This window comes from Lactuca sativa, chromosome 8, assembly GCF_002870075.4.
Source record: "Lactuca sativa cultivar Salinas chromosome 8, Lsat_Salinas_v11, whole genome shotgun sequence".
NCBI lineage: Eukaryota > Viridiplantae > Streptophyta > Magnoliopsida > Asterales > Asteraceae > Lactuca > Lactuca sativa.
The window spans coordinates 72179747-72185859 of NC_056630.2; positions in this window are offsets into that span (position 1 = coordinate 72179747).

Genomic DNA, 6113 nt, shown 5'->3' on the forward strand with positions numbered 1-6113 from the left:
TTGTGTTTATCGATGACATCCTCGTCTATTCTCGAAGCAAAGAGGAGCATGGCCAACATCTCCGACAAGTCCTAGAGACTCTGCGATCGGAAAAGCTTTACGCCAAACTCTCTAAGTGTGAGTTCTGGCTCCGGAGCGTGAATTTTCTAGGCCACGTAGTCAGTCAAGATGGAATTCATGTGGATCCCTCTAAGGTCAAAGCCGTGGAAGGATGGGCAACTCCGACTACGCCCACAGAAATTCGTCAGTTCTTAGGCCTAGCAGGCTACTATAGGAGATTCATCCAAAACTTCTCTAAGATCGCCAAGCCGCTTACCTTGCTTACGCAAAAGGGCGTGCCATTCAAATGGACAGACCGACAAGAAATTGCGTTTCGAACTTTGAAGCAAGCTCTCTGTAGTGCTCCTGTACTATCTCTACCTGAAGGAACGGAAGATTTTGTGGTCTACTGTGACGCGTCGAATCAGGGCTTAGGTTGCGTTCTCATGCAACGTGGAAGAGTGATAGCATATGCGTCCCGCCAGCTAAAGACGCACGAAGTAAATTACACGACCCATGAACTAGAACTGGGAGCCGTGGTCTTCGCTCTGAAAATTTGGAGGCACTACCTGTACGGTACAAAGTGCACCATCTTCACGGACCACAAGAGCCTCCAGCACATCCTGAATCAGAAGGAGCTGAACATGAGACAACGAAGATGGGTGGAATTACTAAACGACTACGAGTGCGAGATCAAGTACCATCCAGGCAAGGCCAACGTGGTAGCTGATGCATTAAGTCGGAAGGAGTACTCTAATCGCCATACGAAAACACACTCGATAACCATTCAATCTCATCTGGCCACTCAAATTGCATCAATCCAGTCAGAGGCTATGAAAGCGGAAAACAGAACTAGCGAGGCATTGCGCGGGATGGAAAAGAACCTAGAAACAAGAGAGAATGGGGTATACTACTTCATGAACCGTATTTGGGTCCCAAAAATCGGAGGATTTAGGGAGGCCGTTATGAAGGAAGCCCACAAGACACGATACTCCATTCATCCCGGTTCGGACAAGATGTATTTGGACATTAAACAACACTATTGGTGGCCTAACATGAAGGCGGAAATCGCGACCTATGTTAGTAAGTGCCTTACGTGCGCTAAAGTAAAGGTGGAGTACCAGAAACCTTCCGGATTGTTACAGCAACCGGCAATCCCTGAGTGGAAATGGGAGGGGATTTCTATGGATTTCGTGACCAAGCTGCCCAAGACGCCGGACGGACTAGACACCATATGGGTAATAATCGACCGACTGACGAAATCTGCCCATTTCCTGCCAATCAAAGAATCCTACAAGATGGAGAGACTGACGCGTTTGTACCTACGAGAAATCGTAAGACTCCATGGAGTGCCGAAATCTATCATCTCGGATAGGGACAGTAGGTTCACATCGCACTTTTGGCAATCACTCCACAAGGCAATGGGGACTCATCTCGATATGAGCACCGCATATCACCCACAAACGGATGGTCAAAGCGAACGAACCATTCAAACGCTTGAAGACATGCTTCGTGCATGTGTGATAGACTTTGGAAAGTCTTGGGATACCCACCTACCATTGATCGAGTTCTCATATAACAATAGTTACCATTCGAGCATCAAGGTGGCTCCTTTCGAAGCACTGTACGGGCGTAAATGTAGATCACCGTTATGTTGGGCTGAAGTAGGTGACACCCAGCTAGCAAGAACGCATGCGTCGGACAGGACACTAACGGGACCGGAGATCATTCGCGAAACCACAGAAAAGATCGTCCCGATCAGAGCTCGATTACAAGCATCGCGTGACCGGCAAAAGAGCTACGCCGACAAACGACGAAAGCCCTTAGAATTCCAGGTCGGTGATCGGGTACTGTTGAAAGTCTCACCCTGGAAAGGGGTTATACGTTTCGGAAAACGGGGAAAACTGAACCCACGATACATTGGACCTTTCGAAATCGTCGCCCGAATAGGCCCAGTAGCATACAAACTACAACTACCCGCGGAGCTAAACGGTGTACACCCCGTGTTTCATGTCTCTAATCTGAAGAAGTGCCTATCAGATGAAACCCTTGTCATTCCTCTTGACGAAATCGAAATCAATGAGAATCTCCTGTTCGTCGAAGAACCAATCGAAATCATGGACAGGGAGGTGAAGCGCACTAAGCAGAGTCGCATCCCGATTGTGAAGGTACGGTGGAACGCATAGCGTGGGCCAGAATTCACTTGGGAACGCGAAGATCAAATGAAACAGAAGTACCCTCACCTATTCTAGCATTCTCAAATCTAGCTTTCAAACAGAATTTCGGGACAAAATTCCCTCTAACGGGGGGATGATGTCACAACCGGAAATTTTGTGTCATGTAACCTATACATTCAAGCTAATGTGAATCAAAAACTTAAGAACAGGATTGACACCTACTATTATAACATCAAAAACTTCAATCAAATACATCATATAAGTACTACAAATAGTCATCAAACAATTGGAGACCCTAGAAGTCCTTGTTTAAGTCCATTTGGGACTAGGACTCCCTTATTGGATCCAAATGGACCAATAAGCTTCCAATTAGACTATCATGGGCTTAGAACCCTAATTGGGCTCTAATTGGACCCACACTAATTTATTTCAACATTTTGGGTCATGTTGGACCTAGAATGAAATGAATTAAAAGCCTTGATACATGAATAACCTAAACTAGTCCAATGAAAATATAAAAAAATCCCACCACATTCCTTTAGACTTAAAACATACCCAAGATTAACTCTAATATTGGGCTTAGGGGCAAAGGCCCAATTTTTTTTCCTTTCCCTCCCAAAATCTCCGCCCAAGGCCCAAACCCAAGAAAAGGAAGAGAGTTGACTTTGGTTTGCCACCTCATTATTGTCTCTTGGATATCCATGCAATTTACTCTATATCTCCATGCATATCACTTCAAAGGTCATCTCTTCTTCCTCTCTCTCTCACTCTCGGCCACTTCAAACACACACACACTCACAAAAATCTCTCAAACTCTCTCAAGAACACTCCTCCCTCTCCACTTAAAGATCACGAAATTTAGGGAGCATTCAAGAGGAAATTCCCACAAATTCTTCATCTAAGGTAAGATTATGTTTGGATCTATGACTTAGATTCTTTTTGACATCAAAATCTTTTCCTAATCCATGCAAAAATCGTGATCTTACATCTTAGAAGCATACCAAACTCGAGATCTTCAAGGAAAGAGTGCTAAGGCCAAAAATCACCAAGTTTTCTTCCATATTTTCTTCAAAAACCGAAATCACACACCAAGGTGAGCTTCATACCCCCTATTTTCTGTTTTTATGAGTTTTGTGGGGGGGGGGGGGGGGGAATACAAGTGAAAGTGTAGATCTATATATGTTTTTTATGTCTTGTATGATTTCCATGCTTATATGTATGCTTTTGTGTGTTATAATGTTGGATCTAGCCATGAAACCCCTCAAAACCGAGATATACCCTATGTTACATGATTTTAGCATCAAATATATTCTACATACAAAGTATTTCTAGAAAAATGGCTAAATGGTTTAGTAACAATTTCTTTGGGCTAAAAACACAAATTTTTGGACCTAAAATGTGAAAAATACAAAATTAAGGGCCCAAATTGACATACCACGAATTCTGATGGATGAGGTGTGTTAAAACAGTTTCAATAAAACAATTTCTGGAAATATACTCATTTGGAGGATTAAAAACATAAGTTTCAAGCTTAATGGGCTAAAAATGACATTTTCGGCCCAATAAGGCCCATTATGCGAAATTTTCTGTTTTGGAGGGCCAAAACTGTGTTTTTCTGCAAAACAGTGGACTATAAGTGTTCCAAGTCCTTTTCAAAAGTTTAAAATTCTTTTTAAATTTAAAAAGGACCAAAGTTGCAAAAAATTTTACAATTTGGGCCAAAATTGTCAAAATTGCGAAAAAGAAGGGTTATAACCGAGAAAACTGAAATTTCAGGGACTTAAACTGTTTTCATTGAAAAATATGCTGAAAAATATCAATTCCAATAACTTTTGGTGTTAAAATGTCAATAAAATTGATTTAAGGACCAAACCGGAAAGTATTTAATTAAAGGGTTGAAAAAGTAAATTTTACCAACAATGAGAGGCTGAAAACAGAAAACTTTCAAGGCTAATTCAATACATGCAATTTGATCAAACAATGGTACCGCGACTATCGATGAAACACAATACATTACAATACCCAAAAGTCGTTGTTAAACGAATTGGTTCGGTCTCGAACCAATAAAAATCCGAAACTACTAACACGACGACACTATGACACTACGACACTACGATTCATACAAGTAACGTTTGGGAATTCAATATACATGCAAGTGTGCACAGACGTCTACGCACCATCTTTGGGCCCCAAAAGTGTAAAATCTTGTTTGTTGGGCCTAGCTAGCCCAATGACCTGATCTTAAGGCCCGAAGACCTCTATCTTACGAAGTGTTGGGTTTTACCGATCTGACACAACGTAAATGGACTTTCAATGGCTTGTATACTACTGGTCCCCAAGGGTCCTTTGGTATTGCTAGTAGAGTCTACCTTTTTATGCGAGGCGGGTCTGGGACCCCTCGTACATTTTTATCCCCAACCGGTTAATGGAGTCATCGAGGTCTTCGTGTCCTCTTTCTCTTCGGATGTGGGACTACACGTAGTCAGGGCGGTTGGATAACGTGATTAGTACGGACGAAGCCTACGGGATCGTTAGTATAGCTATAAACTGGTCGTTTGTGTAATGCGTGTTTGTAGCAATTAATCATGCTCAAAAATAATCCAACGTCGCCTGGGACTGACATTATACGCTATGCAATGGTTTCAATGTAACTTCATGGAATTCAAGGAATTAGGAAAACATCGGGTTTTCCTAGGGTTTTTTCATTACATACGGATTCGAATGTACACAACTCAAATGAACAATTTTTACAAGTATAGAAACAAACAAGCATACCTATGGATCTTCACAAACGTTTTCAAAAGCTTTTCTTTTCAGAAAATATCGGATTTTCTGGTGGTTTTCAAACGATACGAACATTGTTTTTCTTCAAATACCGCTTATGAACTCACCAACATTTCACATGTTGACATTTTTCAAAATACTTGTATTCTCAGGGAACCAGTGAGTCGAAGGAAATCGTACTCAGTGATGGCTTGCAGTTTATTTATTAACGAACTGAACAATTTATTTTTGGGAATGTAATGTTTAAACAATGTACTTCATGTAAACTTTATTGGTTGTACTATATTAATGCATGGGGATGAATGTTGTTACGTTTCATATATATTCAATGTTATGGTATTCAATTGAGTCACGACAGCCCCCGGACGATTCCGCCGTCTGGTTCGGGGGTGTGACAGGAGTAATGTTATGAATCATACGGATAATAAGTATTTTCTGGAAAGTATCTTATTTTAGGAAATTATCTTGTTTCAGTTTTTAAATTTGGTAATTAGGATCATTTAGTATTTGAGTCGATTTGGGTGATCTTGTTTCCTAATTAGAGTCCTTTGTTTATCTTTATTTAAAGGGTAGTCGTTCATCAAATAAAATTATGCTTGAAGTCAATTGTTTTTAATATTTTAGAATAGTTTAACCTAGTCTCCTCTCAATAGGAGATTAGGTGTTAGTAATACTCACGGCTGTAGGAAGCACAACAGGTCCTGTCACAAGATCTAGATCCCAGGTCATAACATAATCAGCATAATCTCACGCCCAAGTAATCATACTCCACTCTCATTCAGGCGTACAAATCATAACAAGTATATAAACAAGTTACCAAATAGCAACATGCCAACTCCCCAAGTAATCATACTCCACTCTCATTCAGCCGTACAAATCATAACAAGTATATAAACAAGTTACCAAATAGCAACATGCCAACTCTCAGGCATTACTCAACTCATTAGACTTTGCCATTTCAATCCTCGACTGTGTTACACTAACACTTACCATTACCTTAATTCACACATGTATCTTTTAACCTATTATGCTCCTCGTCTCCTCGAACCTTTCAGAATAAAAGTTTCGCTATAATCACTAAAGTTTGCTAATGAACCTTGTCAATTTATAACT